The sequence below is a fragment of the Cervus canadensis genome, chromosome 10, assembly GCF_019320065.1.
Source record: "Cervus canadensis isolate Bull #8, Minnesota chromosome 10, ASM1932006v1, whole genome shotgun sequence".
NCBI classification, from domain to species: Eukaryota; Metazoa; Chordata; class Mammalia; order Artiodactyla; family Cervidae; genus Cervus; species Cervus canadensis.
The window spans coordinates 40,890,171-40,913,149 of NC_057395.1; the positions used below are offsets into that span (position 1 = coordinate 40,890,171).

Consider the following 22,979-nt stretch of genomic DNA (forward strand, 5'->3'; position numbering starts at 1 on the left):
TCTTTCCTTGAGCAGTTTCCTCTTTGCTTTCTCCCCCTGGAGTGAGGAGGACACAGGGAAGGTGAAAAGATGGTGTCATGGAATGTTTACTGTTTCTCGGTTGATGCCTCTGGGAATCTGGTCAGTGTCTGGCAGATTGCAGGTATGAGGTGACAAATTGTGGGTCCCCTCTGAATCTTGAAGGGACTCCAGGCCTGTCATTCTATAGAATATGTGCGACGGTGTGTTAGGAATTCTTTCAGCTGGACATAATAGGAAGAGCATTCCAGAGTTGACAGTGATGTCCAGCAGGGCTCAAGTCACCCTCCTGTCTGATTTTAGTAGATTTCAGTTGTGAAAATTAAGACTTCCCCAAGGTGGTTCCTTAAGAAGGAAAGGAAGTAATACATAATAAGCCATATTCTGCATGACTCTCAAGAAATCATTATCAGAAGACTTCCCTGGCAGTCCAGTGGTTAAGACTCCATGCTTCTCCTGCTGGGGCTGGGGGTTCCATCCCTGGTGGGGGAACTAAGATCCCGCATGCTGTGAGGTGCAGCCAAACAAACAAAAATTATTACCAGGATCTAAAAGTAGACCGAGATGAGCAAACAAGGCAAGTTTCCACCTGAACCTTAATATAATTGTTTTATAGGAATCAGAAGAAAAATAGCTGGTAATTCACAGCACCAAATTTATTTTTAAAAATCTCTTCCCAGGTGGTGGGAAAATACTAGGAACTTAGCTTTGTTTTGAGTGTTTACGTCTAAAAGTGTTTTACTCCTATATTGGTGCTTTTTATAAATACACGCTAGACATGGATAGGGTATTACCATAAAGTGGATTGGTACTTACAAAGCATCAGATGCTTTTATGTTAAATATTCTGTCATACTGGTCTTGATTAGTTTTAGTCTTACACAAAGACATTTGATCCAAAGCCTGATTTTTTTTTTAACACATTTGCTGTGAAATCTTAAGAAACCATAGTTCCGGGCTAAATGTCTCAGAGAGGAAATTCTGGGACAAGGTTGTTTCCATGTTTCATGCACCATGATTGCTTACCTAGGAACTGGGCAGGGCTCCTTTCTGAAATGAGCCCCAGGCTCCTTTCTGCCAGGTCTCAGCCATGCACATTGTATCTTAAACTGCTGACTGAGAACATGCTTCTGACTGGGCCGTCTGTCCAGCCATGCGCAACTGCTGATGCAGCTGTTTTCCCTGTCCTGGGATTTATTTATTTGGGAGAAGTTGGGATGAGTTAGAGGGGAGAACCTTCTTACAGCGTCCCAAACCTGCCGGTATCACCAGAGAAACCCTCTCAGCAGTTTTCTGGGGTGTGTTGATTTCTGTAAACTCCCAGGCTGTGATTTCATGCACAAGGGGACACCTCAGTGGCCCTGAATGGTGAGGGGGGTGGGGCGTGGACCCTGAAGCTTGTACTTCTTCCTAAATAGCCTGGATGACCCCAGGGGGTACCACCATACACTCTCTTTCTAGAAAGTGTGTTCCCAACGTGGCCAGGGCCTACCAAAGTCACTGTCCCCACACATGCCCTTAAGTGACCTTGCATACACTGAGAGGCCATGAAATTTCCAGATGGCTTTGCCACTTCCCAAAGCAAAGTGCTGGTCCTACCCTTGAAGGGAGAGTGCACTTTTATAGGTACATGGTTTGTATTTACCTTCAAAAAGACCTGGAGAGCTGCTTATTATGTTTTCCTAAATCTGTGGCTTCTGACATTTGTAGCTTAGTCCTAAATGTACGTGCTAGGGTTTGAGACTCTGTGCATCTCAAACAGCAAATGTGAACTTATTTTAAGCACTCATGTTTAAAAAAATAAAGCATAAATGTCTTTATGTAAAAAGGGGGGAGAACAGGGTAATAATATTGTAAAGTCCAGACAGTTTCGAGTTGCAGTATATAAAATAGGAATAACATTCAACCTGCAATAAATATAATTAAGTGTAGCCTTAGAGCTGTACCTAATTGTTCATGAAGATAGTCAGATTTGGGGCAGAGGGGACAGAAATAGGAAATTAGAGATGGTAATGTTGCTCTCTCCAAGATTTATTTTCATCTTTTCAAAACAGGATGGTTATCCCATTAATAGATAATTATCCAATTCTTCTGACCCATTTTGATTAAGTATTTTGAAGTAGATGGGACATTGCCTTCTTGGATTTTGTGTCATCTTATACTAATTAATACGTCTCATTTATTTTGATTTTCTGCAGTGGCTGCTCAACACACACACACACATGCATGCACACACACACAGACACACACACCATCTATCTGACACCAGAACTCTGTATGAAAACAACCTGATGGATATTTGAAAATTTTCCAATTATCCAGCTGTGTATTATAGTCCAACTGCAGGAATCTGGTCGATTCAGCCAAGTTTTCTCTAATAAATAAAATGCCGTGGGTCCATCGCATCATCATCTAGAGTTTCAGGCACTGCAGACATGTTAGAAAAGTCAGGAACTGAGCCTGTGGACACGCAGAGATTAGCAATGTGCATGAGATAAATTATGCCGTGTCTCAGGATTGATTTCACATTGAACTTTGTGGTTCATTTCAAAACACAAGGCAGGATAATAAACCTCACCAAAATCTTTCAGATAGCTTACTGCTGCACTCAGGATGTTTATTTCCTTAGTAAAGTATACCCAGGCGTCCCATTAACTTTTTACTGAACCACAGTTTAGTACACACTCTTGCCAAGTTGTAGAGGTTTTAAATATAGTGAATAATCATAGTTAATACTCATCCTGGTTTTTTGTCTTTCTTTTTGCAATGGGTGGGAGGAGGGGGAAGAGGTAAGATTTGAGTTTCAGCATCTATGCCATTCAAGGTATAAACTGAAGTTATTTCGTAAGTGTATTCAAATATATGTGAATTACATTTCTTTTTAACACAACATCCATCTTATCCTGTCTGTCAAAAGCTGGATTTGGTGATATCACATCTTAGGTTTGTTGGAACAATTAATCCAATAACTGATCCCAGAGAGCTGCATACAAAGCTCCCAATGAAATGTGACAAGGAATTTCTGGATCCTGGCAGTTTGTTTTTTGGGTACTTCTGAGCCATGCCTACAAGTCATTGCTAAAAAGAGCTGTACATGTGTGAAAAAGTGCTTTCAAGATAAAACTAGTATTTTAAAATTTTTGCAGAAAAAAATGTATCCACTCAGTTTCATATCTTTCTTTTTGACACATAAGTGAACTGTTTCACCCATGATTAAGATGATTCATTCTTCAAACACTAGATAATAACCCTCTGCTCTGGTCAGGCATCTTTACTCCAACCACCAATCTGGGTTTGAACCCAGATGCCTGCTGCTTTACTATCAGGAGAATCTATGTCCAGTGATTTCAGATATGTAAAACATTAATTCCATAATATCTAGTCATTCATTTCACGTCAGGTTGAATTGTTCCTTCCAGTTGCTTACAAGTTAAATACAGTATTAGTCAACTTCATATATGAAAAAATATATTTACCTGCATTTACTCATCTTATGGTCTAAATCAGCATTTTCCAAATTTAATTATGCATCAGACTTACCTGGAGACTTGTTAAAATACAGATTTGGGGCCCCTGCCCCTGAGTTTTTGGTTCAGTAGTTCTAAAGATAGGCCCCAAAATTCATATTTCCACTATCCCTGCTGAGTCTGAGTCACACTTTGAGAATCACTGGTGTATGGGTGTTTTGTCCATAAAGCCATATTTTTCCTACAGTAGCATCTACCAATATCACTGGTGTACAGCTTACAGAAAAACACACAATACAGACATATATTATTCCTTTCATTCTTTCAAAATTCCTTTTTCTTTCTACTTCTACTGAGCTCTACGAATGGCTGAAAGTAGGAAAAGAAATATGATCAGTTCTTCAAAACCACATTCTCTATTATCTGGCAGGAAGCATCTACTCACAGTCAAAGACAGCCTTCAAATTAAAACTAAAGCAGATCAGAGCAAATGGTTTAAGATGAAAATGCAGGAGAGCCAGGATTCTGGGGAAGTATTAGCTTGGGAGAGATGTGAGCAGGCCACCACCATTTTCATTCCAGGTGAAAAAGATTTTGTTCTAAATCCCAACAACAGAAAGTAACAATGAAAATAGGAGAAAATTTCAACTCACAAACTCTGAGTTGCACCTTACAACTGTATCTAGCTATGTTTCTAATCTAAACATGTTCCATTGATGTAAATCCATCCAACAAAGATGTCATGACTCCAAGAAAGAAGTAAGAGCCTGGCACTAGAGTCAGCTAACTCTCACTGCCCTGACCGGGGTTCAATCCCTGGTCAGGGAACGAAGATTCTGCAAGTAGCACAGCCAAAAACAAACAAACAAACCAAAACACACCCCAGCTAGAGATCCTGCCTGGGGCTCAGAAACCACATCCCCAGGCTGCCGAGATCAGTTTCCACCTGGAAACAACTGCCACTCCCAGGAGAGACAGGTCCAGGAGTCGCGCTGCCTGCAGCCAGACCTTAACTTGGTCTTGGGCTCCTGGCTTATCCACGAGAACCTCAGGGAACACACTGTGCTCCCAGATGACATGGTAAGAGCCCATTTTTGTATCCACTAAAAATTGCTCTCAAGAATCAGGAAGTGGGTTGAGATATTACTCTGCACAGTTGGTGGGGGGGGAGGACAAGGAGAAAAGACAGAGTCTTCCTTCTAGAAATATAACATTTTATGCTTGGTCTCTGCCTGTATGGGGTGGTCCCCAGGAAAAAAAAAAAAAATGATGAGATCTCTCCCTGCGCTGAGAAGCAGCAGCATAGCCAGTCAAGTAAGATGTGTGCTCCTGGGGCAGCGTTGCCCACTCAGGCCCGTGTGTGTCTTGTTACTGTTAATTGAATGCAAGGTATTGTATTCAAGGTACTTCTTCATTTTTTTCCCAGACCTCTTGGTAACAGAAGCAGGTCTTTTACCCTCCCAGGCAGAATTTAATCTGCCACCTGGATGTTAACCAAGGGCACTTCTTGGGAGGAAGAACAAAATGTTTGAAGATTAAAAAAAGAGAGCCCTGCCAAGAAACTCACTCATCTGTTATCAATCAGGCAAATCAATTTCATTGGAGGCGTCAGTGCTTCGTGTGCCCTGGATGACCAGGTAACAGGGTGTACCTGTGACTCTCAAAAGGAGTTGAATCCAATTCCGAATTTTAAACTCTGTTTTGGTATTTGTTTCAGGAAGGAGTTCTGGCCCTGTGGTATTTTAACCTAGGTGGGCTGGCTGCACGGAAAGTTTCACAGTTTCCCTGTGTGAACCTGGGACAAGACAGCCTTCCAGAGTGAGCGGTAAGTTTTCCCTGCACGCCCCCTGGGAAGGTGGCATCCTGTATCGCTCTTTTCCTGGGAGTTCCTGATTGAGTCAGCAGTCCGGAAAGCAACGGAGGCCAGTCCCAAATGCTGCCAGGTCCCTCTGTTTCCCCCGCCCCAACTTCACATCCATCAACTGTCGTGATCGGTCCCACCTGGCACTTGGTCACAGCCTGACCTGACTTCTCCCTTCCCCTTCCCCAAAGGTGTGCAGAGCTGGGTTCCTCAAGGATTCTCATTACCGAAGCAGTGATGCCAACACACAGCAAGCACCGACGCGGGGAGGGCTGGGTTAATAAGAGACCCAGGTTCTGTGATACAGGAAATAAAAACAGGGAACAATTCTAACCCAACTTTTGAGCTCTAGATAATGACATGGTGGCCATAATAGCATCCTTCTTCTTGCTAAAGGCATAATTCAGAGGAGCCAGCAAGGTCTGGACATAAGGGCAGTTGGAGACACAGATCCCATAAAGATGAAATCGCTCAGCAGTAACTGTTTGCCTGGTTTTCATGGGTCTGCTTGGCCCAGACAGTGTCTATTCCCCATGGAGAGGGCCATTCAGAGGGCAGAAGATACACAGAGCAGCTTCAGAGGGATACTGATGGCTATGAGCGTCAGAAAATGTGTTACCATAAAAATGTCTACTTCAGTAAATGAGGCAGGTTTTAATTTGGGTACACTTGAAGCAAGGAAATGGCAGAAGGGTATTCTGTTTTACCCTCAATGTCTGCAAAAACACCTCTTCTTACGTAAATAACTGGGCATTCTTGATACTTGAACAGGGAATGTGTACACAGAGAAAGGAAGTTAACATTGAACTTTACACGCACTGGACTGGAAGTGGAGAATGCAATGTTTTAAATAAAAGCTGTATTTAAAATTGGCACCATTATAAAAGTCTTGCATGAAGACTTCACAGGACTGGTGCCTCAGGTTTCCAGTCTTGATTAGAATTTTAAGGTAATAATAGTTGTTCAAGTCACAGTCATGTGTCTCAGAGACTTCACCTGAAAATGCAGACATTAAAAAAGCTGTGAGTAGGCAAAACCAAGCAATCTTCCACTGGCTCTTCAGAGACCCACCTCCACCCTGGAAAGTCGTGTATTTTTTTTCCCTAGGCAAAGCTTTACTGGGCCCCCTGTTGCACAGGGGGAACTGAGAACAAACAGCAGGTTTCCTTGCTGGCTGCCGGAGTGGGGCAAGCTTGTTCCTTATACGGGGTGAGGGTAGAGGTGTGCCCAGGGGCTGACTGGAGGGGTAGCTTAGGTGTTTTGCCTCCCTCACCCTCTTAGGCGGTGCTGGGTGCAGGTGGCATGAGCAGCTGTGTGTTGTGACAAGCCCAGAGACCTTTCCAAGGCCTCCCGGCTGCGTGTCAGTGCAGGTCATGGTACTGAATTCAGTCCTAAAGCAGCGGTGGCTGGGCCCCACATTAGAATCCCCTGCGGTGTGTTTCCGATTAACCACCCCCTCCCCCGCTGACATTCTGAGCTGGATGATCTGCTTACCTGTCTTGGGCTGCCTGGATGTTTCTCCCTGTGCCCCTGGTTCAGAACCACAGCTCATGGGGTATAATCAGACCATTTGAGATATTTGATTGTGCAGAACCACACAGGAATGTTGTGGGTCTTTGCTACTCAAAGTGTGGGTCGGCCTTCAGCAGGCAGCTTTGACTAGAATGAGACACTTGGGGAACCCTGTAGAACGGCACTGTCCGCTGGAACTTCCCACAGGAATGTGGCTGTCCTCCACCTCTGTTGTCTGATATGGTAGCCGTGAGGTGCACGTAGCTGTTGAGCACTCGAAAGGCGGCTTGGGCAACCAAGAATAGCCTTTTCAACCTTGTTTTGTCGATTTGAATTTGCCTGAGGAGAACCACGTGTGATGAGTGTCTGTGCAGCCAGTAGAGTATTAAGGGGCCAACAAAGATGGTCAAGTTTCCTGGGGGGGTCCAGTGGTTAAGACTCTGAGCTTCCAGTGCAGTGGCCATCAGTTCTATCCCTGGTTAGGGAACTAGATCATGCATACTGCACAGCACAGCCAGGGAGGAAAGAAAAAAGGAGGGTAAAGTTTCTTCCTTGGTGTTGAGAAGATGCCCAGGGAACCTGAGGTTGGTTGGCCGGAAATAGGAGCTGCCTCAGGGAAGCGGTGCTTACAGGGTGCTCGGACCAGCAGCATCACTCGGGGGGCATGTTAGAAAAGCAGAATCTCAGACCCCACCCAGACCTCCTGAATCAGATCCAGCATTTAAAAAAAATTTTTTTTAATTTTTATTTATTTATTTGGGTTCACTGAGTTTTAGTTGCAGCATACGGGATCTTTTAGCTGTAGCATGCAAACTCTTAATTGTGGCACATGGGTGCTAGTTCCCTGACCAGGAATTGGACCAGAGCCCCCTGCATTGGGAGCACAGAGTCTTAGCCCTTGCACCATCTGGGAAGTCCCAGAACCTGCATTTTAACAAGGTCCTGGGTAATGGATATGAACATCCGAGTTTGAGAAACTCTGACGGTAAATGTCACTCTGCTCTCCAGGGGACAGGTGACCATTTACACACATACTCTTCTAGAAAGTCACTCTGCATTGTTGGCATCTGAGAATATTACAGGAAGTACCAAGTGGGGATCTGAATAGGTCAAGGGGAGCAATACACTTGAGATTGGGGATGGATTGGTTTTCCCAATAGTCATGTATGGATGTGAGAGTTGGACTATAAAGAAAGCTGAGTGCTGAAGAATTGATGCTTTTGAACTGTGGTGCTGGAGAAGACTCTTGAGAGTCCCTTGGACTGCAAGGAGATCCAACCAGTCCACCCTAAAGGAAATTAGTCCTGAATATTCATTGGAAGGACTGATGCTGAAGCCGAAAACTCCCATACTTTGACCACCTGATGCGAAGAACTGACTCATTTGAAAAGACCCTGATGCTGGGAAAGAGTGAAGGCAGGAGAAGAGGATGACAGATAATGAGATGGTTGGAGGGCATCACTGACTCAATGGATGTGAGTTTGGGTACACTTCAGGAGTTGGTGATGGATAGGGAGGCCTGGCGTGCTGCAGTCCATGGTGTTGCAAAGAGTCAGATGTGACTGAGTGACTGAAGTGAACTGAACTGAACTGATTGCTGAATTTGGACGGCAAGATAGTCATCTTTCAGTTCTAATAAGTCCGTTTTCATTGGATAAAGGAATAACTGTGGAGCACTTCATTGAAGGTGCCGAGATCTAACTCAGGGTGAATCTTCACATTCACCCAACTCTTTAAACATGGACCCACGTGGATATGCTGCCAGCAATATTGCTAATACTGGAAATTCCTGTGTGGTACTGAGAAACAGACCTGTCTTCTTTCCATAATCAATCCAGGACTGATTCTACATTTTTTCCTTCTAAAGTTCCATAAGATTTTGCTTCATTTGCAAGATGAGAGATTTCCTATGGGGAGAAAAAAAATAGCTCAACCAAGAAAGTCATTGCATTTAGCAGGAGGAGGCAGAAAATAGAACAAAGAGAGGAGTGGTTTTTATGCAACAGCAATTTTTTGTAATAAGTGTGGGGACAGGTCCCCCCAGGAGGACATTTAGGCTGTCATTTCTGAAAGGATATTTGAGACACAGCTGGATGGCGGCGGAGTTTGAAGCCAGAAGCAAACATAGCCAAGAAGTGGAGGAGCAGATGATTCAGCCCCCAGGGCATGGGTGGCTGTGTAATTTCCTCACCCAGGGGAGCGCCGACTGTCATGCTGGCATTGGTGGTGTCCTGCGGTCATCCAGGCGCAGCCATCTTGCTGTGAGTGAGAGGAGAACCCGTCCTCAGGCAGCTCACGAGTAATTCAATCACAGCTCTCTGCAGGCTGAATTCTGGACGTTTAGCCCAGACCACCCCTGAATTTTCCTTCCCTAGGGCTCTCCTGTCCCCCCACTCCTTTTCCAAGTTAGTACCCCAATCTAAACATAAAACAACTGGGAGCTGGTTTTAGAGGTCTCTTTCACAGTTGCTCAGGCCATTCGAAATATCGCCCGCCAGAAGAATGGGGGAAAGGGACAGTTAGGGAGTTTGGGATGGACATGTGCACATGGCTATATTTAAAATGGATAACCAATGAGGACCTACTGCACAGGAAACTCTGCTCAATGTTATGGGGCAGCCTGGATGGGAGGGGAGCTTGGGGGAGAGTGGATGCATGTATATGTATGGCTGAGTCCATTTGCTGTCCACTTGAAATTATCACAGTATTGTTAATTGGCTATACTCCAATATAAAATAAAAAGTTAAAGAAAAAAAAATACTGCCCCCAGAAAGCAATTCAATGATTTCACACCAACTTTCATCTCCTCTCTTCCTCTTCTACAATAGCTATTTTTTAAAGCGATCATAGACTATCATTTGCAAAAAAAGTGCAAGATGAAAACAAAAGCGGTGTTTAATTCTGGCATTTTATGTGATTCCACCTACGTGTAAAAGCAGAGCAGTGAGGGGATCTGGTTAGTCACCTCCTCTGGGGACCTATTAGGCCTGTCACAGGAAAGCACAGCATCTGAGCTTTGACACGTAACGTCTTCCATTCTACCACAAAAACAAGGATAGAGAAAAAGTCCAGAAGTATGTTAAAGCACACAATCAAAAAGGTTTTTGGTATATTTTATGTAAAAGTAAAAGAAAACAAGTATAGGTCTAAGAATTGTTAACTCAATAACAGGAACCAGTGAGATGGTAAAGCTGGTTACCATCTTTAGAGCATCTACCATCCAAGTGCATTTTGAGGATCTGAGAATTTGTAAATTCACAGGGACTGTGAAAAAAAAAAAAAGCTCAATGTGGAATTAAAAGTTCTGTGGTGCTTCTCACTCTAAGTGTAATACATGCAGGAAAGAGTGAAAAATTGAGACGTGATTAATTGTTAATTTCTATTTGGAGGGATTTGACAAAAAGAAAGAATTATGAAAGAAGTTAATCTCAAACATTATTTTAACCTTAAAATAAACAAGAAACAAACTTTGGTTACCTTTTTAAAAGAGATACACTGATTTTTATCATAAATGGATGCTGAATTTTGTCAAAAGCTTTTTCTGCATCTATCGAGATGGTCACATGGTTTTATTCTTCAATTTGTTAATGTGGCATATCACATTGATTTGCAGATGTTGAAATATCCTTGCATCCTTGGAATAAATCCTACTTGATTACAGTGTATGATCCTTTTAATGTATTGTTGGATTCAGTTTGCTAATAATTTGTGGAGGACTTTTTCATCTGTGTTCATAAGTGATACTGGTCTGGTTTTGGTATCAGGGTGATGCTGGTCTTGTAGAATGAGTTTGGAAGTGTTCCTTCCTCTGCAATGCACCAATCATTTGTATACTTGTATGAACATACTATGTATTTGTTTTGCCATTGATGGTAGAGGACTATTTGTGTTTATCATTCTTTTTCCATTTGTGTGCATGAACTAGGGGTTTAATAGAGGTGAGAGCATGTATTTTTCCATTTTTCATTAATCTAAGTATTTATAAGCCAATCTTTATGTATTTGAAAAGGCTAGGGCTATTAGTAAAGCTAGGCAAGTTTCACAATACTATTGTTCAAAGAATAACAAGATTTGTCACATTTTATGACTTTAATTATCTTTTAAGTTACTTTGATAATTGTTATGGATTGAACTGTATCTCTCTCACACATACATACACACACAAATATGTTCAAATCCTACACCCTACAACCTGCAAATGTGACCCTACTTGGAAATAGCCTTTGCAGATATAATCAAGTAAGGATGAGATCACACTGGAGTTGAGGGGGGCCCTACTCCAGTGACTAGTGTCCTTATAAAAGGACAATTTGGATACAGACATACAAGGAGAAGGCCCCGTGACCATGGAGGCAGAGGCTGGAGTTACTCTGCCACAAGTCAAGGACTGCCCACAGCCACCAAGAAACTCAGGGAAACGCACTGGACAGATTCCCCCTGGCCCCCGCAAGAAGGAGCCAACCCTGATTTATTTCAGACCTCCGGCCTCCAGAACTGTGAGGGGATATATATGTCTATTGCCTGCAGCCACCAGGTTAGTGGTACTTTGCTATGGCAGCTCCGGGAAGCTAGTCCTGTGATGCTTCAGAGAGCAACACTGAAATAGAACCAAGTTTATCAGCTCACCAGGTCTCTCTGATGGGACCTCAGCATCCCTTTCCAGGTGGGACCCATAGGCCTTGCGAAGCTGGCCACCTCTGCAGCAGTATTTCTGTGGGAGAGCCATCACCACACGGCCCCTGACCAGCACTTGGACACACACCCCCCCATGGAAGCCCCCAAGGTGGGACTAGACCCCGCTGCCATTCTGCAGGTGTGGGCTTGACCCTGGGCTTGTGGGATGAAGCTTAATCTGGGGGCATGGGGTGGGGGCTGTCTAATGGGACTGGGGTGCATAAGAGAGACCCACGCTTCTGCGAGTCCTGCTCCCATTCATTCATAGGCAGTGGGCAGGCTGAGGGCCCAGCCAGCAGCAGGAAGAAGGGAGAGGGAGAGCACTCCACAGGAGACATCAGCTCCGAGGAAGAAGCAGATGCTGAGGCTGGAGCCGGCCTGGGAGAGTAAGACTTCACTAGGGGATGGGAGGGTCACAGCCCTAGCCTCTGGACATCTGGAAGGTGAGCAGGGACCCAGAGCGTGTGGGGGCCTGGGGTGAACCACGGCCCACTTCTGCCTGTGCCGAGCACCGAAGGTCCACCCTCGGGGGCTGCTAGCCTGAGAGCAACACCGCCCCCAGCGAGCATCTGCCATGTGAGCCCTGTGTTCGGAGACCAGCAAAAAGACAGCCCGGCAGATGTGACTCCCCACAACACCAGCATGCCCGCCCACCCTCATAGGGACCAGTGGGGGACACTACGTGTTAAACCCTCATGTCCAGGTCTCCGGAAGCATGTTTTCAGAGAGAAAGTGAATTTCCTGCAGCAGTGTGTGGAATTGAAAGTCTGAATATTTCTGAAGGTCTGGGATGGTAAATGTCCTCTGTTGATAACAGAAATGATTTTTAAAAGTTATAAAAGGAAGGAGGACAGGAAGGGAGGGAAGATGAAGGAAAAGGCAATAACAAACCTCCAGAGAAAAGGGACATTTAAGAAAAAATAAGGTTTCCAACAGGAAGTGAGTCGACATACAGCATGATCATGATTTTGAGGAATTGAGAGGGAATAAGAAGATAATTCATTTGGCTTTGATGCTGGAAACATTTCTCTTTAAATGTCCTGGGAAGAGTGATGTTGGATTTGCAGAGAAGGAAAATTAATCTTAGTTTGTGGTGAGTCTGCAGAATGAGCACCGGTTATAACTATGTTAATGTGGTTTGTGTTCAGTCTTCAGAATCAACCTCTAAACAAAGTCTAGAAAACTGACTTATGGTTTCAGAGCTGGACGCACCTGTGAAAATAAACCTGCAGGTGACAATGACCGTGTCACTGAAGCCATCACACGTTTGTCTTTCCAGTCAACCCCAATGTTTTGGGCACCAGGGATCGGTTTCATGGAAGACAATTTTTCCACGGACCAGGAGGCGAAGGGATGGTTTCAGGATGATTTAAGTGCATAACATTTATTGTGTACTTTATTTCTATTATTATACATCAGCTCCGCCTCAGATCATCAGGCTTTAGATCTCAGAGGCTGGGGACCCCTGCTTTACACGACCTCCCTTCTCCTCTCCCGAATCTGCTGGGTCTTTTGTCTGTTGTTCAACACAGCTTGCAAGGCGCAGCTCTGTACCCTGGGCCTGGTGGTTCCCTCTCTCTCCTTTCAGCTGAGCAGGTCTACCCTTTTGCCTCTATCCTGTGTCCCTCAGCAACCCCAGTGGATAACGGCCTCACTCCCCATTTGGAGATGGCTCCTCAAGCTGACTACCCAGTGGAGGAGATGAGGAATGGTCTCTTAATACCCCCTTATAAAATAAAAACGCACGCCAAACATGCTAGCACCGGGAAATTCCAGTGTCTCCTTTGGAAAACTCTCCTAAGGTTTTCTGATCTCAGCAGGGAATCTGGTCTATCCTTGAATCTTCCCTGTTAGCTCAGATGGTAAAGAATTTGCCTGCAATGCAGGATACTGGGGTTCAATCCCTGGATTGGGAAGATCCCCTGAAGAAGGGCATGCAATGCACTCCAGTATTCTTGCCTGGACAATTCCATGGACAGAGGAGCCTGGCCGGCTACAGCTCATGGGGTCACAGACACGACTGAGCGACTAACACACAAGTACATTCTTGAACCTGACCTATTCTTGATCATTTCAACTTGCTGAACAAAAGCAACACAGACCTTTCTGTTCTGGCCACACTCATTATGAATCACACTTAAACTGGGCACATGCCCCTTTTCTTGCCAAGAAGAGCAGAAAGACAAGCCAGTTCCCCATGAGCACCTTGCTACTTGGACTTAGGCCCAGCACTTCCCACCCTTGGCTGCAGAATGCCAGCACCTGGGAAGTTTTGGAAAATCCCAACCACGTTCAGACCAACTCCCTCAGAACCTTGGGTGCTGAGGCCCGAGCCTTAGTGTGTCTTAAAAGCTTCCCAGGTGATCCCAAAGAACAGCAAGGCTAAGGACTGATTCACAGGCTGCAGCTTCCAGACTTTTCTAGGACTTTGGCTACATATTAGCATCACCTGAGAGCTATAAAGCTGCTGATGCAGGCACCCCACCCCAGAGACTCTAATAGGTCAGGGCTGTGACCTGAGCCTCAGGGTTTTATCAAACTCTCCAGGTATAATGCACAACCAAGGTTGAGACTTGCTGGCCTTAACCAGTATCTAACAAAGCACTGATGGGGGAGGGGAGGAGTGGATGAGACCCCAGACCAGGAGCCGCAGGGTCTCGCCCTTGAAGGAAACCTCAGCGGAGACCAGTCAAGCCACAGGGCATGTGATGGTATTTAGTGGAATCCAGCTTTTCACTCACATCATTAGAGAACTGGGGAGTGGGTTAGGTGATCAATTCCCACTTTTAATTAGAAAAAAGCTTCTGATTCTACCCTTGTGTCTCCCCTGACTGCCCTGCAACAGCGCCGTGGGCCCTGATGCGAATGCAGTGTTAGAGCGCTGCTGCTGCTGCTAAGTCACTTCAGTCGTGTCCGACTCTGTGCGACCCCATAGACAGCAGCCCACCAGGCTCCCCCGTCCCTGGGATTCTCCAGGCAAGAACACTGGAGTGGGTTGCCATTTCCTTCTCCAATGCATGAAAGGGAAAAGTGAAAGTGAAGTCGCTCAGTCGTGTCCGACTCTTAGTGACCCCATGGACTGCAGCCTACCAGGCTCCTCTGTCCATGGGATTTTCCAGGCAAGAGTACTGGAGTGGGGTGCCATTGCCTTTTCCAGAGCACAGCAGGGCAGCCCCAATGCCCGCCGCAGTGAGGGGCCCTGGAAAGAGGCTCCAGGACCTGAGCCCCTTAGGCATCCCTTCCTGTGGACCCCAGGGAGGAGCGGACAGAGCTTAGGGCAAGGGGTTGTTGCCCAGTGCTGCTGCTTCTAGGAGCTTCCAAATGAAACCCAGAGCAGGGATGTTTCCAGTGGAAGCCAGTAATGGGTGTGACCACAGATGTTCCCCGACGGCTCACAGGCCCTTCCCCCCTCAGCAGTAGGCCAAGTCCCACAAGGTGGCAAAGGGCCTCATGCTCCCCACCCTGAAGTCTGTCCTACAAGCCTCTACTTCTGTGACTTGCTTCCAGGCTACAGAATAAGGAAAAGGCATGGTTGTCACTCCCATGAATACATGTGCTAAGTCGCTTCCGTCATGTCCGACTCTGCTACACGTCCATGGATTGTAGCCCTGCCAGGCTCCTCTGTCCGTGGGATTCTCCAGGCAAGAATACTGGAATGGGTTGCCATTTCCTCCTCCAGGGTATCTTTCCAACCCAGGAATCGAACCCTCGTCTCTTACGTCTCCTGCATTGGCAGGCGGATTCTTTACCACTGGCGCCACCTAGTATGCCCCAGCAACTTAGCACATGTACCCCGTGAATACATAATGACACATAAAAAACTCTGTCTTGCTAGTGATGAAATAAAATTTATATTTTAAGGCAGGACAAGAAAAATTCAACATAAAATTCTCTCTCTGCATTTGTCTGGACCTCCTTCCTCCCCAATGTGCCGTGTGCCTTTGAATTACACACAAACCTTGAGTGCCTCAAAGATAAGAAGGCCTGCCCAACCATGAAGATCAATTTTTTTCTTTCTTCTGATGCCAGCAATGCAATTTCTTAAAAGAACAGTGTGTTTTCCTGGCTCTGGAGAGTCATGGAGACTTACTGCTTGCTTTGCAGGTGCTTACCAGAACTGTGTGTCCAGTGAACTTTATGTAAAATATCAAGCTGTCACTTTGACATATGATCCTTTGTCTTGAAAATGTGTATGTCTGTGTCTTCCACTTCTAACAGATGAGACAGTTATTCTGTGCTTCTATCGCTGAGGGTCTAGGTTCGATCTGGTCAGGGAACTAACATCCCACAAACTGCATGGTGCAGCAAAAAAAAAAAAAAGATACAAAGAACCAATGAGCAGGAAGATGTGACCCAGGACCTCTCCGAGGAGACTGGAGATGGAAGATGGAGAAGTTCGCAGGCTCGGAGGATGGAAGTTGATGTGCAGATCCAGAAGGAGACGGGGAAGGGCCTGAAGGCATGTCTTTAAGTTCCCCAGAATGAAAACAGATGAGAGTCTACAGTTGGAGAAGGCACCTAACTGTGGATGAAGAAAAATTCTCAAACCTCATCGCAGTGGAATTCAAATACACTGAATATAGAACTGCTATTTCCCAGCTTTCAGATGACGGAAGCCGACCACCTACAATGAAGCAAGAGTGCAGTTGACCTCAGGCTTCTCCACAGCGTACAGGGAATTTGATTTTTTTGAATAAATATAACTCTGAACCTAGAACTTTATAACTCACCAAACTGTCACTGAACTATGAGGACATAATAAAAAAAAATCCTTGGGTCTATACAGTCTTCAAAAGTGCGCTCTGTGCCTGAGGTGCAAACATGCAAAGGACCACAGAGAGAAAACAGCTCCTGCAAAGGCTCTGAAGCTGGAAAAAGTCCAGTGTGTCCAACAAAGAGAAGACCAGAGTCCAGGGGCAGGGAGTGGGGAGATGGGGGACCATGGGGAGCGGCAGGGGGTGGGCCTCAAGGTGGGGCACGGGGCCAGGGTGTGAGTACCCTGTTGGCCTCGAGAAGGACTTTGAATTTCCAGAAGCACTATGAGAAGCCAGATGGTGAGCAGGAAAGCAATGTGACCTGACTTCCGTTTAGACTATAGTGTAGCAAGTCTCCTACACATGAATCAGTTGTTTTGAAAGTATATTCATGAGTCTGACAAAGTTAGTCTAGGTACCAAATCAGCTATTAAGCACCATACTGTAATAGGTTTATAATACTTTTCACATGAATGATACATAAAAAGACAAAAAATAAAACATTTAAAATCTTACAGTACCTTGAAAAGCCTAATAGTACAGTGCAATAGCTGGCATACAGGGGCACGTTCACATCTTGGAAAGTTTTTGACCTCAGTGTTGACTTACTGTCTGTCCTTCTGCCTGCTGCGTGTGCAAAGATCCTCGGAGGGCCAGGCTGGATGCAGTGTTTCAGGGAGACGCCTCCTTGGCTTGAGGAGTGGTGGCTCGGCCCCAGGCTGGTGAGAAGGGAGACAGAGAGAAGGGGACAGATTCAGGTTACATGCTGTGGGGAAAGCAGGAAGGTGTCACTGATGTGTCTGTAGTCAGAACTAAAGAAAAAGCAAGAGTCTTGTCTTCGTAGGGTTTCAGACTGTAAGCAGACATTTTGAGGGCATCAGTTTGAAATATACAGAAATACTGAATCACTATGTTGGGCAACAGAAACTAACATAGTGCTGTGGGTCAATTACATTTCAAAAACAAACTCATAGAGAAAAAGAGACCAGAGGCCGAGGGCAGGAGGAGGAGGGAAATTGGATGAAAATAATCAGGCGGTACAAACTTCTGGTTATAAGATAAATAAACACTAGGGATATAATGTGCAACATGATAAATGTAATTAACACTGCTGCATGTTATATGTAAAAGTTGTTAAGAGTAAATCCCAAGAGTTCCCATCACAAGGAAAATATTTCTATTTCTTTAATTTCGTATTTATAAGAGGTTTTGGCTTTTTATTTTATTTTATTTTTTTAGGTTTTGGCTTTTAAAAAAAATTATTTCCCTCCACCATGGGTGGATTTTTTTAATTTTTACTCTTTTTTTTTGGCTGTGTGGCCTGCAGGATCTTAGTTTCCCAACCAGAGATTGAACTTATGCCCCCATGCATTGGAAGCACAGGTCTTAACCACTGGACCACCAGGGAAGTCCCCTCATATCTATCAGAGATGATGGACATTCATAAACTGTGGTGATCATTCATGATGTATGTAAGTCATCTGTATACTGTACACTTTAAATGTATACAGTGCTCTATGCCAATTATATCTCAATAAAACTGGAAGAAAAAAGGTGAGAAAAAGCAAGAAATTAAGGATAAGGCAGAGATAGGGAAGTTTGGGGAGAATTTTAGGGGAGCAAATTAGGAGCTCTAACTTTGTATGTAAATACTGAGTAGCTGTTACCTCCCAGGAGTAGAAGATGTAAGAGAGTTATCAAGTACATGAGAGGTTAGATTTGGGGTTATAGATCTGTGATCAGTGGTAAAGATAAAGTGTTTAATTACCCAGAGAGTGTGAATGGGTATGGTGCTGGGTGGGGGGCAAGCAAAAGTAGGGGGCACTCGCTGGAGTCTGGTCATGCAGGAGGAGGCAGAGAATGAGAAGGAGAAGGAGGAGGAGTAGATCCAGAGAACATGCAGCTGGCACGGAAGCCAAGAGAAAATGGGGTTTACTTATAGGAGAGAAATTAACATGTGTGGAGTAAAACTGATTGGAAACGTCCTGGCAGTGGTGACTGACAAAGCCCTTTCAGCCTCACATTAGGCCGAATACAGATATACAATTAATTCCCAACAGATGAGTCACACAGAAGAAAAATAATAATTCAGTGATGTAAAAGCTTCTGTTCTAAAGTCCAGCGCCCATAAACAAAGACTGGGAAGAATGAGGGGCCTGGCAGGTGAGCAGGGAATAGGACGGCACGGTAAATCCCGCAGTGCTCATGGGCCGAGTCAGGGCAGGCAGTTCTCAAATAAACCAAAGACGGCTAGGAGTCTTTACCTCTCATCCCTCCAAAACTGCTCCCATCTCAGTAAACGGCACCACTATTCACTGAAGGGCTCCCCCCAAAACCTAAGCAGCTGGGGGGATTCTTCAACATGCCCTGAGGACTTTCACGATAACTACTGGATGAGGTATGGGGTATAAACACACACTGGCAAGCACATCCACATACAATTTCTAAAATGCCACCCTGAGCGTTTCATTGTAACTCAACTGTCTCAAAAGAGACACTTTTTTCCAGTTAACGTCAACAAATATCTGCTACTTTTAAGGCACCCACCAGATTTAATAAATTTACCCATGACTAAACTCAACTAAAATATAATCTAAATTGCATCCAGGGACTTCCTGGGCAATCCAGTGGTTGAGACTCAATCCCTGGCCAGGGAACTGAGATTCCACATCCCATGCAGAATGTGGCCAATTATAAATAAATAAATCTAAATTGCACCCAAACATAACCCAGGAGAGACATATAAATAAGCGTGCCCTGGTGATTCTACCTTCACAGTGTAGGGAAGCAAACTTTCCCTCTGTTCTCTTAGAGTCTCTGGCTGGGCCCAAGACTTAAGCGGCCATAAAACAGATTGACAGAAGTAAAGCATACAAATTCTATTTTTACACATGCATAGCAGCCTTTGCAGGACAACCACCAAAGTGATTAAGCCTAAGTGCTTATATACTTCATTGAACAAAGAGTGATTGTGGAAAAGTAACTGAAATTATGAGGAAGCAAACAGAGGATAAGGGTTCTTTTCATCAGGTTTGTACAGATTCTTCTTGGCTTCCTGCGTGCTAAGTTACTTCATTTGTGTCCGACTCTGTACCACCCCATGGACTGCAGCCTGCCAGGCTCCTCTGTCCGTGGGATTTCCCAGGCAAGGATACTGGAGTGGGTTGCCATTTCCTTCTCCAGGGGAATCTTCCCAACACAGGGATCAAACACATCTCTAATGTCTCCTGCATTGGCAAGTGGGTTCTTTTCCACTAGCACCACCTGGGAAGCCCTTCATATATTCATCAAATAACCAGAGTGCCTAGAACAGTGTCTGCTACCCTGTACAGAATCATAACTGAATACAGGATGGAATGAACCACTCTGGCCAAAACAAGAACTATACTTTTCAAATGCCCAAAGAAAATATGAGGACAGAAAGTACAGTCAGTTTTACCAAAAAAAGCACAGAACTCAGGAAGGGGCAGGGGATTATAAAATCCCCACATCATAAAACAAGATGGCAAAAATTGAAACAAATTTATCGGTTGGGTTTAAAAAGAAAATTCAATTATATGCAAAAAGATTTAAAATAGAAGATAGACTAAAAAATGTATTGAACATAAACACAAAGAAAGTGGGGGTCATGGTATGAATTTCAGAATAAATCAGGACAAACACATTTAATGGGGCAAAGGAGGCTTATTATACTGATAACTGCCATCCATTGTAAAAGCATAGTACCCATAAATATTTATGTACTAGGTAACAGCATGACAATGTTAGAATACAAGAGGTAGAAAATGCAAGGAAAAATGTCAGAACTCCAGTTGAAATGGAAGATGTTCATTTATTCAGGAATGGGATAGGGGAGAAAGCAGGAAATACATTAGAAGACTGGCAAAGAAAATTATGAAAGTAAATGACACAAATGATTAGAATAAATGCAAAAGATGAATTCACATTTAATCAGTTGGTGTTTGAGTTCAGGAATAAACAGTTTTGAACAACTACTATATGCTAAGTATGAACTTGATTATGGGGGGGCATTTAATAAGGCTTTTCTGATAAATATGGAATTTTTTTCAAAATAGATCATATACTAGGTCACAAAGAAAGCCTCAAATAATTTCAGGGTGGCTATGGGGATTGAGCAAGGTAACGTTACCCTTTAACATTGCAGATGCATAAATAAAGAGAAGCCATCATTATCATTGTGATGATTGTACAGCTCAGATCCTGGAATACCAAACGACTTTTTTCAAGTCCTTTTCTGTGCACAGGACACTCACCTCTATTTGCCCTGCTCGACAGAGGAAAGAAACAAACTGCCAAGTTGCCAGCTCTGGGCAATGCTTCCAGACCAGGGCTGCTTGGTTTACTCTGGAAGGGAAATAACTTCATTAGAAATGTCGTTTTCTTGGCTGGCTGGTCCTCAGCTGACAGCAGAGCCCCCGGAGCACTTGTGATCTCTGCGGCTGACTGGAGTGCACGCTGCAGCCTCCAGGGACCCGGGTCGGGGAAACCCAAACCTGCCAAGTGTGAATATGTCCCTGAGAGGGTCCAAGGTTCCTTATTTTAAAAAGGTTTTCTTTTTTTTTCTTCCCCCCTGGAGTTTTCTCTGACCACCTATCTCAAATCACAGCCTCGCTGGCACCCTCTCTCTCCCTCCCCAGGTTCATTTTTCCTCCATGGCACGTTTCATCAACCATGTCACATATTTTCCTTGTTTGTCCGGCTTATTGACTCTCTCCCCATGAGACTGAGGGTTCCAGGAGAATACAGTGTTTTGTCTGTTTGGTTCCCTGCTGTAGCCCCAAAGCCTACAACAGTGCTTGGCACATACACAGTTGCTACTCAGTAAACAGTTTGGTTGAGTAACCCCCAAATCCATCTCTACAGTAGAATGTTTCCCTGGGGGGAATAGGGCCTAATGGGTCCCAAGTTCTGGGATACATTGAGCCTGTGTCCACAAGATGAACAAAGTTTTCAAGAGGGTGCTAGAAAGGAAGAAAAGGAAAAGAACAGGAAGGAAGGAGCAGAGGCCATACCTGTTTGGTATTTACCTGGGGCTGTCTACAAAACACAATCATTCCTGGTGGAGGAAGGGAGGGAAGGGGGAGAGATGTGGGGCCAGGACTGCCTCTGTCTGCTTCTCCCTTCTCCAGTGTATCCAACCGCAGAGGAATTCCTGCCACTTTTACCTGCAAAACCAGTAAGAATCCATACTTCACCTCTGCTCTGGCCACCTTTCCCTCAATCTGAGATCATTTCAAGTCTCCTAACTTGTTTCCACCTTTGCCCCTTGCAATTGACTCTCCCGTACAACATCAGACCCATTTTTCAGCAATGTAGCCAGACCACATTACCCTCCACGTAGATCGTGATTTCTACCCAGCAGCTCAGAGCCTCTGCCCATAGTCCTCTCTCCAGGTAATTCCTTTCCTCACCTGTCCGAATCCCACCTGCTCAGGCCGGCTTCCTCAGAGCACCCCAGGCATAAGGACTCCCCAGCCTGCTTACTTTGTCTCCAGTTCCCACTGCTGACCTCCTCTACAGCCCAGATAATTAACTGACTGATGTTCATGGATCACCCTCTGCCCCTGCACCCACCCCACCCCCGGCCGAGTAGGTCAGTTCCACCAAGGGCAGGGAGATCTTTGTTTGGAATCAATAACAAAGATCTTTTGGTCTTTTTGTCTCTAGCTCATCCCATTACAGCACTGCCTGGCACAAAAGCAGGTGCTCAATTATTCATGGAATGGTTGACTTAGAACAGAAGACGAGCACAGTGGGTTCTGTCTTCCTGGGAGCCTAGTTGAATACAAAGGATAAATTTGGGGATTTTTAGAAGGCAGGATTTCACAAGTACCACCACCAATAAAATGCAGGCCTCCTCTTGGGCTACTGGTCTGGGGCAGGACGGAAACAAAATACAAGGTGTCTGTCCGTTGGTTTCCTTTTTCTTTTACTGCTCTGTCCAAAACGGGTGTCTCTGAGTTGTTCTTTTGGTTTTTTTGTTTTGTTTTGTTTTTTCGAGACACCAGCTAGTTTGTAACCTTTAGGTATTTCTCTCCAGCGGGGAAGTGTTGAGAACTTCCCCTCACCAGGGACTCGCCAGACCACTGCTGGTTCGGGGCGGTGAACCCGCCCGCACCCCCTCGCCTCTCTGCTTGTGCGCGTCGCCCCCACCAGGGGTGAGAAAGGTCTCCCAGCGCGGAGCCAAACCACATCCTCGCACTCCCGCGGGCCGGGGGCCGGGCCGCTCCCGCAGAAACAAGCCCAGGCGGCCTCCTACCCAGCGAAAACAGCACAACACCGCGCGGCAGGCAGCGGGCGCGTTCAAACCCGGGACAAAGCGCCGCGCCCTACTCGGGCCTCCGGGACTAGGGCTCCCAGCCCGCGCGGCGGATCGGGGTCCGCGGCGGGGTGGTGGGGCTCGTCCCGTGCAGGGAGGTGCACGCGTTCATGCTGCTGGGGGGATGAGCAGATCGAAAGGGGACGCTGGGCCTTGTCTCCGGTAACAACAGCCTGGCCCTCCCCGGGGGAGCGAGCAAAGCGCTGCGGCGGCGCCTAGGCGAGTCGGGAGCCAGGCCAGCGGGGTTCGCGCCGGGTTAGATCAACTTTCTGCGGCAGCTCTCCGCCCTGCCGCCGGGGCGCCGGGTGCCGGGGTGAGCGCAGAGGCTGTGCGTCCCGGGGCGCAGGGTGGGCG

General features: G+C 45.5%; 2 long non-coding RNA genes across 6 annotated transcripts; one reads left to right on the forward strand and one right to left on the reverse strand.

Annotated features, from left to right (window-relative positions):
• Positions 1–4,473: 4,473 nt before the first annotated feature.
• Positions 4,474–5,861, forward strand: LOC122448855. Its single transcript, XR_006271793.1, has 4 exons — positions 4,474–4,564; positions 4,911–5,121; positions 5,202–5,309; positions 5,537–5,861. It is a non-coding gene; the product is annotated as an uncharacterized LOC122448855 (long non-coding RNA).
• A 2,500-nt stretch (positions 5,862–8,361) lies between these two features.
• Positions 8,362–22,971, reverse strand: LOC122448853. Of its 5 annotated transcripts, none has more exons than XR_006271791.1 (6): positions 22,566–22,967; positions 21,334–21,471; positions 20,560–20,650; positions 16,895–17,004; positions 9,049–9,116; positions 8,362–8,764 (listed from the first exon to the last, which is right to left on the reverse strand). It is a non-coding gene; the product is annotated as an uncharacterized LOC122448853 (long non-coding RNA). The 5 variants fall into 5 exon arrangements; XR_006271792.1 differs by lacking the exon at positions 8,362–8,764 and adding an exon at positions 9,785–9,895 and having other exon boundaries at positions 8,850–9,116; positions 22,566–22,971; XR_006271788.1 differs by lacking the exon at positions 8,362–8,764 and having other exon boundaries at positions 8,850–9,116; positions 22,566–22,962.
• Positions 22,972–22,979: the final 8 nt, after the last annotated feature.